Below are 9870 nucleotides of genomic sequence, written 5' to 3' on the forward strand. Positions count from 1 at the left end.
TTGAGTGCCACTGATACTCTTCACTAGTGGATTGGGATGGTCCTGTTATGAAGGCCTAACAGCCTCTGGTCCACATCAGCCAGTAAGGACAAGGCTGGACCTGATTACAGAAGAAAAATTAGTAGGCAAAGATAAACTGAAACAACAGTATAAGACAATAGACAATTAAGTGACAAAGTGTAGTTGTAGTTCATACCCCAGGCAATTTAGGAGATCACTAACAATAAAAAATACCACTGGAAGAAGAATTTTATCCACAACATGTGTTGAGACTTAACTCTCTCCAGGGTATCTGCTCCTTTTTTCTGAGGTACAGACCTGGTTCTGAGAGTCCTTGGAGGTAAAACTGGTGTCTTCCATGCATTTACACTCTGTAATCAGGCATGCAGTCACTAAAAGCCCAATTCTAGAGTTCAACCTGAGTTCAATTGGGCAAATCACTCCGTGTCAGGATAAAATGATGGTAAAAGTACTCATCTCCTGGGCTTGTGGGAAAAAAAAAAAAAGCACATATATAAATCAGAACAGCTCTTAACAACGTGGTAAACTTCAATATACTTTAGGTTACAAAAAGCCAAAAACCCATTTCTGCCCATAATACCTCTGGGCACAGAAGATAGATATTAAAAGGTAGGGAACAAAGCAATATGTCCTAAATGATAAGGTTGAGATAATACAGTTGGACTGAGGGGCCAGGACAGGTAAGGAAGGATCTACAGAAGACCCAGCAGTGGGTTCAGTGTCTCCTGGGAATAATAAGCACAAATCACACTTGTGTTGGGTAAGGAAGGAATGATTCATTAGACTAGCCCCTCACACACCAAGCCAGATAGTTTGTGGGGAGTCCCTGAAACATGCTGGGTTTAACATTTGAACATCTACATGCAAAATACTTTGAACTATAACTTGATGTTTTGATACAATTGGAAGCTGTATAGTAACCCATAGGTAGAGCGGAGTTTGTGATAAAGGGGGCCAGGGAAGGGAAGGTGAAGGAAGCCACTAAATCATTTGAGGCTAAATTATAAACAGCCTTGAGTGCCATAATAAAAGGTTTGAGCTTTATCCTAAAAATAAGTGGTCTACGAACTTTTTAAATTTTTATTTATTAATCTTTAGAGAGGAAGGGAAGGAGTGAGGGACAGAAATATCAATGTATGGTTGCTTCTCATGAGTCCCCTGCTGGGAACTGGCCTGCAACCCAGGCACGTGCTCTGACTAGGAATCGAACTGCAATTGTGTGGTTCACAGGCCTGCGCTCGATCCACTGAGCTACACCAGCCAGGGTACAAGCTTTTTTTTTTAAAGTGTACCCCTTCAGCCCTGGCTGGTGTAGCTCAGTGGATTGAGCGTAGGCCTGCCAACCAAAGTGTTGCCGGTTCGATTCCCAGTCAAGGCACATGCCTGGGTTGCAGGCCAGGTCCCCAGAATGGAGTGCAACCACACACTGATGTTTCCCTCCCTCTCTTTCTCCTTCCCTTCTTTCTCTAAAAATAAATAAAATCTTTAAAAATAAAGGTACCCTTTAATAATAAGTCATTAGCATATATCTTATTACATGCTTGTAAAGTACTTATATGGATACTAGTCATGCTTATTTATACACCATATACAAGCATAATCTAAATATATACCAGTATATCAGAAACCACAAAAACAAGATAAAAAACAAATTGAAATCTAATTTCTAATAGTTCTTTTACCCCTTCTCCCCATTTTAGAGAGCACTTCAAGGGAATACTAGAGAAAACAATTTCAATGCTATAGGTTCCTTGCAGAGTGATGGGGAAAAGCTAAATTGCACCAAAAAAGGAGGGACTGGGGGGTGAGGCAGTGGATACAGCAGTGTACATGGCTCAAATACTTGATGGTGCAAAGGAGAAAAAGAGATAGGACAACTTGAGGGGGAAGAATTGGGGAAATGGGTTTCTTGAAAGGAACCTCACTAAAGGCAGCTAATAAGGAATCAATAGAAGGCTCTGGATAGGGAGGGTCCAGGCCAGGTTGACTATTAGAATTTTTTTTTAATTTTATTTATTGATTTTAGAGAGAGGGGAAGGGAGGGAGAAAGAGAGGGAAAGAAAAATCAATGTGTGGTTGACTCTCAAGTGGCCCCCACTGGGGACCTGGCCTACAACCAAGGCATGTGCCCTGACTGGGAATTGAACCAGTGACCCTTTGGTTTGCAGCCCATGCTCAATCCACTGAGCTACACCAGACAGGTGACTGTTAGAATTTAATTCACTTTGTCCTCACTCCAATGGGGACTTGCATTTCAGGACTCCTCTCCTTTCTCTTTGGGGCAGCTTAAGTATATATCCTGTCCAGTTTTAGATAAGGACTGGAAATCAATGAGCCCCCTCTGCAGTTGCTGTGTTTCTTGTCACAGCCCTATTCCTATCGCCAGCTGCTAGGCCACAGCTACTGCCACAGCCAGGAATGTATAATGATTTCTCTAAACTTTGGCAACACCTGCTGTGTCGTAGCTAGAGGAGTTCCACTACTTGTTCTGAAGGCTGGTATCCCTCCAAGACCCCTCACCCCACCCAACATACACCACCATACATGAATGTACACCACCACCACATACCCCACTCCAGGAAGCAGTTGGGACAATGAATCACCACTGGTAAGTTCACCCCTAGAACAACTACTTATTTTTCGTCACTTGTTTGCCAAGAACTTGAGGTTTCTGAGTTGCACCCATCTCATTCCTGATACTCTTGGCTACCCCAAGTAGTGAGCCACATACTGTCTACCAGCTCTGGACCTATAACCTCCTGCCAATGAGACAGCACCCAGCCAGACATATAAATAGGCAGTCACCACCAGAGAAGGCTCTACTGCCAAGTCTTCAGGACACCTTGCCTGGCCTGGCCACCTGCAGGGCCTTCCTAAAACTCTAGTCTGACCACATTACTCCCCTGCTTAAAGGCCATCAAGTCCCACTTCCATGTGTGATCTATAAAAGAAAATCCACACTTCTCAACACAGCTCACAGACCCTTCAGCATCTGTTCCCACCAGCCTCAGAAGTGCAAGGCCTCTCATACGGAATGACTTGTAGTTCCCCAAATTCATTCTGTTTGGTAATTCTTGCATTTGGGAAATAATTGTTTCTTTGTCATTCTGACCCTAGCTGCCCTCTTCTTTGCTACCTGCCTGGGGTTCTGGGGCTCCTACTCTTTTTTTAAGGTTTCATTGATTTATTTTTAGAGAGGGGAAAGGGAAGAAGAAAGAGAAGGAGAGAAACATCCATGCAAAAGAGAAACATAGATTGGTTGCCTCCTATATGTGCCCCAACCAGGGACTGAACCTACAACCCAGGCACGTGCCCTGACCCAGAATCAAACTGGTGACGTTATGCTTTGTGGTACAACGCTCAACCAACTAAGCCACGCTGATCAGGGCAGGGCACCAACGTTCAGCAAGGAAAATTACATTCTGTTGAGGATCCAGGAGACTGAAGTCTAGTCCTAGCTCTGGTATCAACTCCCTGGGTGATCCTGGACAAGCTGCTCCTCCTTTCTGGGTCTTAGCCTTCCATCTGAGAAGAGGGGATAAAAGAATGCCCACAATCTCTGACCACCTTGGGAAATAATGCTGCCTTTATGAGTATCCATCCCTGCTTCTGCCTCCTGCCACAAGGCTGTCTTCTGATACACAGACCTTCGCTAAGCACACTAAGAAAGAAAAACGGAAGTCAAAAACCGGCAGCAACAAGCCCCAGCTAGGCATTTGGGGTAACTAGTCAGGAGGGTTTGAGTAAAGAGGAAGCAGAAAGAAAGGAACTACCAAAGAATTTTGCTCTGAACACCCTTGAAGGTGCTGCCGTCTTTAGACCTCAGAGGGGAGAGGAGAGGGCAGCAGAGGGGAAGGCAAAGGGGGCATGCCAGAGTTACCTGGAGGCAGAGTTAGCCCCCTAAGCAGACCCAAGCCCCCCACCTCTCCTTCCCCTGCTCTCATGCTCTAACGGTGAGGACTCTGTAAGAGGACTCTGACTCCCCTGAGTGTCCCATAGACCTGTGTCCACTAAAGTAAGGAGAAGGTGACTATAGCTGCCCCCTTCTCCTCCCGGGACTCCAGACATCTGCCACCAGGCCGAGTTCACCTTGGCAGAGAGCTGAGGCAGCTGTACTTCAGTGACAGCGCACACTATCCAGTTAGTCAAGTGGTGGGAGACATCAAATTAGTTATTCCCTGAGCAGTTCACCCACTGTGAGGAGATACAGACCCACCTTCTTAAACCTGCCTTCATGTGAATGAAAACCTGCGCTTTCATTTGTTATCTCACCACTACAAAAATCATTTTCAGCGCTTGTTCAGTGGGCCTTTAAGGGAACCTTCTCCCACTGGCTCCTGGTAGGACTTGAGTGAGGTTTGATGCCGTCATTTCCCAGACTGGAACCTGAGCAGCTCCAAGCAACATCGCCAGGACTGGCTAACATTTATTAAATTCTTACTATGTGCAAACCACTGTTCCAAGCACTTTAAATGAATTAACTCAATCTGTACAGACCTATGAGATAGATATTTATTTTGATGCCACTTTACAGGTCAGAAAACTGAGTCACACAGCAATGAGGTGGCTTGTCCAAGGTTACAGAGCTAGCTGGCAACAGAGCCAGTATTTGAACACAAGCAGTGTGACCCCCACACTGCTCTCTTAATCACTATTCTGGGCTGTCCCACTGGGCCAGAGAAACCACCTCTGGGAGAGTCTATATGGACAGAGAGTCTGCACTTTGTTTTATTCTATCTTTAATACCTTTTATTCTTCAATTTTTCAAGTAAAACAATGATACATATTCTTATGAAACATACATGAATATGTAATGCATAAAAATCCATATTGCTACTGTTAACATCCCCTATTATTTGTTTTACATGACTCCTTTAAACTAGCATATTTGTATCACTATTTTAAAAATAGAATCATATCTACACACTAATTTGTATGCTATTTTTTATTAAATTGAGAATCATTTACACACCATAAAATTCATTATTTTTAAAGTGTACTATTTCATGTGTTTTAGCATATTCAAAATGTTGTGCAGTCATTACCAACACCTTACATCAGACATTTTCATCACCTCAAATAGCAACTCACACACATTACCAGTCACTCCTCACTGCTCACCCACCCCCTTTACCCCAGTCCCTGGCATCCAATAATCTCCTTTCTGACTGTATGGATTTGCTTATTCTGGACATTTCACAGAATTATATAGGAATGACCTTTGCATCTGGCTTCTTTCACTTTGCATAGTGTTTACAAAGTTTATCCATGTTGTAGCATGTACCAGTACTTCATTCCTTTTCTTTCCTTTTTTTTTTTTTGACAGTACTTATTACATCACTTTATTTATTTTTTTATCCCCACCCAAGAACATGCTCATTGATTCTATAGAGGAGAAAGGAAGGAGAAAAACATCAATGTGTGGTTGCCTTTTGTGTATCCCCAGCTGGGGACTTGGCCCAAAACCCAGGCATGTGCCCTGGGCTGGGAATCAAACCAGTGACCCTTTGGTTCTCAATCCACTGAGTCACACCAGCCAGGGCATATATTCTATTTTTTTAACATAATAAATTGTGAACATTTTTACTATAATGAATATTTTATAATAGTATTTTTATTAACTCTATGTTCTCCATTCACTAATATAATTATTTAACCAATCTCCTATTTACGGATATTTAAGTTGTTTTTACATTTTGCTGTCTTAAATCATACAGTGGTGAATATACTTACAAAAATATCTTCAGATTCATCTCTGATTATTTTTTCAGGACAAATTACTCAAAAGAGGAAAAGTCTGGATTAAAGAGTAGCTGTATTTTCAAAGCTTTGGATGCATATAATTACTTAGCTTGAAAGTAATTCTCAAACTTTTCCCTTTACACTGTTAAAAATTATTGAAGTTTCACATTGCTTTTGCTTATGTGGGTAATTTGTATTTGTTTCAACTGTCTTAGAATTAAGGCATAGAAAAAAATTTAACATTCATGCACTTGTTCATTTTAAAATAACTATAATGAAACCATTAAATGCTAACAAAAGTAATATATTTTGATTAAAAACAATTTTCAAAACAAAAAAATTTAGTGAGAAAACTGGCAGTTTCTTTTTTTCCCCAAAGCTCTTTAATGTCTGACTTAATAGAATACACTGGAATCTCCTATCTTTCTGCATTACTCTGCCGTGATATGCATCATCTAGCTTCTGGAACTCTGTGGACTATGTAAGTGAGACAATGAGAATGAAAAGGGCAAACAACACCTTAGCATTATCATGAAAATAGTTCTGACCTCTCAGACCCCTGAAAGGGTCTCAAGAAACCCTAGGGGTGGCTCTCTGACCTCTCTTTGTGAAATGCTGTTCTACAGAGAAATTTTACCAAAGTATACTCTCAACACCAGGCCCTCTCCCCTGCATCTCCACCAACAGCGGGCATGATCATTTTTTTAACATTTGCTAATTTGTTAAAGCAAAAAAGCAGGCTCTCTTTGTAATTTTAATTGCATTATGTAATTTCTGATAATATGGAACTTTTTTCTATGGTTTTTATATTTTTCATGTATGGATTGCCTCTTCATATCATTTGCACATTTTTTTCCTGAGGTGGGCATCTTTTATCTTCATGATTGTAAGAGTGCTCTTTCTACTCAGGGTATTAGAACTAGCCTCTTGTCGTGAATGTTGCAAATTTTCTGATGTACAAGAGGTTATTATTATTATTATTTTATTTATTTATTTTTAGAGAGAGGAGAAAAAGGAGAGAAACATCAATGTGTGGTTGCCTCTGGTATACCCCCACCTGGGGACCTGGCCCGCAACCCAGGCATGCGCTCTGACCAGGAATCAAACCAGTGACCTTTGGGTTCACAGGTTGGTGCTCAATCCATTGAGCACACCAGCCAGAACTTTTATTATTATTTTCATAAAGGCAAACCAATCAGTACTTTTTAATGGTTTCATCCTTTCCTTTTGCCTTACCCAAAGTCAAATAAATTGTCCTCTAATTTAATTTGTCAGCAGCAGTGTGTGAATGTGCCTGTTGGCCTAGGAAGGCATCAGGAGGGATCTGATCAGCACTTTCATAGTATTAATAAAATCTTACCATTCTTATTCTGTTGATTATTTTGGTGTTAAACAATGAGAATGAAATCACATCTGAGACACAATGGAGATGACCTTTGATATTATCATCTTTGGACATCTCCCAACTAAATGCTTGGGGATAAATCTCCTGCTCACTCAGAACAGGGTGACAAATGCCGGGTATATTGTTTGTGTGACAGATGAGGTGGGTCTCACATGCCCAAAAGGCTGGAGACTTGTGAGTCTCCCATTCCTCGCAGGGTAGGACGTGACCCGTTTGGGTGGGCCTTCTGGCCTCCTGCCAACACTATGGTGCCCAGCAGGGGGCTGTCTCATCGTACCCTGAGGTGGGGCCAGTTTATACCCAAAATTTTAGCAAGGGATTTCAGTACCCAAGTTAAAGATTTATTAGGGCACAATAGCCTAAGCACTCATGACCCATTTCTTAGGAAGAGACATCTTAAAACAAGAAAAGGAAACTAGAACTTAACAGTCTGACAGGATATTCTAGCTAACCACAAATTTACAGAATTATAGCTTAGCTACAGAGATCTCCTTTAGCAACGTTTTTCAGATCTCGTCAGTAAAAGCTACTTTCTGTAGCTTGACTGCTCTCTGCAAAAGGTAACCAGAAACCATTACAAAGTGGATTTTGCATCCAAGGTGACTAGGCCCCATTAGCTGGGATTTTTCTCAACATTGTTTCCCACATTCTTAGTCACACTAGAGGTTTTTCTTTGCTAGTCTGGCCAATGAGAAAAATAGCATAGCATTGTGCCAATTCTCATTCGTTACATTACTAGTGAGTTAAAAAAAAAAAGTATGTTTCTCAGCTGTTTGCATTTCTCCTTTGGTGAATTACCTATTAACATCTTCCTCACCTTTTTATATCAGGCTGTTGATGTTTTTCTTGTAGATGGAGGAGTGCATTACATAGCAAAATATTAAACCTTCATTATACTGATACATATACTACATTTTTTTCTTAATTTGTCAGTTTCCTTTTAACTTCTGCTCTGCAGAATTTTCTAATGATTAAATAGCTAAATTAATGAATATTTAGCTTTCTGGTTTCTGCCTTTAGTATCATGCTTGGGAAGTCCTTCCCTCACCACAATAATTACTTAAAAAAAAATTCCTCCTTTTTCTTCCAGTATTTTGTGTTTTCATTTTTCATACTTAAATCTAAGCCCTCTGAAATTTACTTTGGTTACCTATGATGGGAGAAGTTAATAATTTACCCCCCACCCCCCAACAAATTGCTATCTAGTTGTCCCAATGATATTTATTGAATAATCCAGGAATGACAAATATGTGGCTTAACTGCAGTCTTCTCCTCCTGGGCCCCTGGAAGACATTTCTAATCAAATGCAGAACTCCTGGCTAAGCCTATACTAGGTCCCACAGCCCTACTACGACTTCAGGCAGCCACCACTAATCTGTGTGATTTGACATCAAGATGAAACTTTTTGTCATCTCTAGACTAATCCCTCATTTCCCCCATAGATGCAAGGCCTTTATTAGATAATACATTCTTTTTACATTTAAAAAATTTTTTATTTATTTTATCTTTAGAGAGAGGAGGAGAGGCAAATATCTATCAGTTGCCTCTTGCACACCCCCATCTGGGGGCTTGACCCACAACCCAGGCATGTTCCCCGACTGGGAATTGAACCAGCCACGTTTTGGTTCACAGGCCAACACTCAATCTGTTGAGCCACACCAGGCAGGGCAACATTCTTTTTTTATTCTAGACTTTCCTTTCTGTTTTACCAATATGCCTGTCTCGTGCCAGCTCTCCACACCGTTTGGTTATTATATCTGTGTACTAAATGGTAATAACTGGTAGCATAAGTTTTACACCTGTTCCAAGACTTTCTTGATTATATTCTCTCATTTAAACTTCTGACAACATTTATTGCATCGAAGTACCTCCAAAATTAATTAATTAAAATTTAAATTTTATATTAGATTCTCGAACTTAGGTATATAGTATATCCATTTTTAGAGATCCCCTTTATGTCTCTGAATAGTTTTATTCTGAAAGATCATATATATTACAGGTTAAATTTATGAATAGACATTTTATATTTGTGATGGCTGTTATAAGTGGAAATTTTTTAAATATAGTATCTACCCCTGGTTGGTGTGGCTCAGTGAATTGAGTGCTGGTCTGTGATCCAAAGGGTCACGGGTTTGATCCCCAGGCAGGGCATATGTCTGAGTTGTGGGCCAGGTCCCCAGTGGGGAGCATGTGAGAGGCAACACACATTGATGTTTCTCTCCCTCTTTCTCTCTCCCTTCCCCTCTCTAAAAATAAATAAAATCATATATATGTGTGTCTATAAAATATCTAAATTCTTATTATTAGAATGTAAGCTTCATGGGAGCAAAGACCACACATCTTTTGTTCATAACTGTACCACCAGAGTTTAAAAACAGGGCCTCCACATTTTAGATTCTCCATAAAAGTTGTTAAATGAGTAAAAGAATAAAAGCATAAAGCAATGCTATTGCCTCAATGTGTCATCGATTTATAACAGGCAACTTTGCTAAATTATTTGATTAGCTTTGTTTTTCAAGTGATTCTCTGGAATTTTCCACATCTGTAAATATTAATAATTACCCTTTTTAGCATGTATTCTTATTTATTTTTCTTTAAAAACTTATTGAATAGAGCTTTCTATTTAGATTATTATTTTCCTTTCTGAGCAATTCTAAGTAATGCTGATGGCAGCGAGCACTTTTTTTATTCCTAACTTTTAT

Source organism: Artibeus jamaicensis, unplaced genomic scaffold (assembly GCF_021234435.1).
Source record: "Artibeus jamaicensis isolate MK-2021 breed Jamaican fruit bat unplaced genomic scaffold, CSHL_Jam_final contig_3174, whole genome shotgun sequence".
NCBI classification, from domain to species: Eukaryota; Metazoa; Chordata; class Mammalia; order Chiroptera; family Phyllostomidae; genus Artibeus; species Artibeus jamaicensis.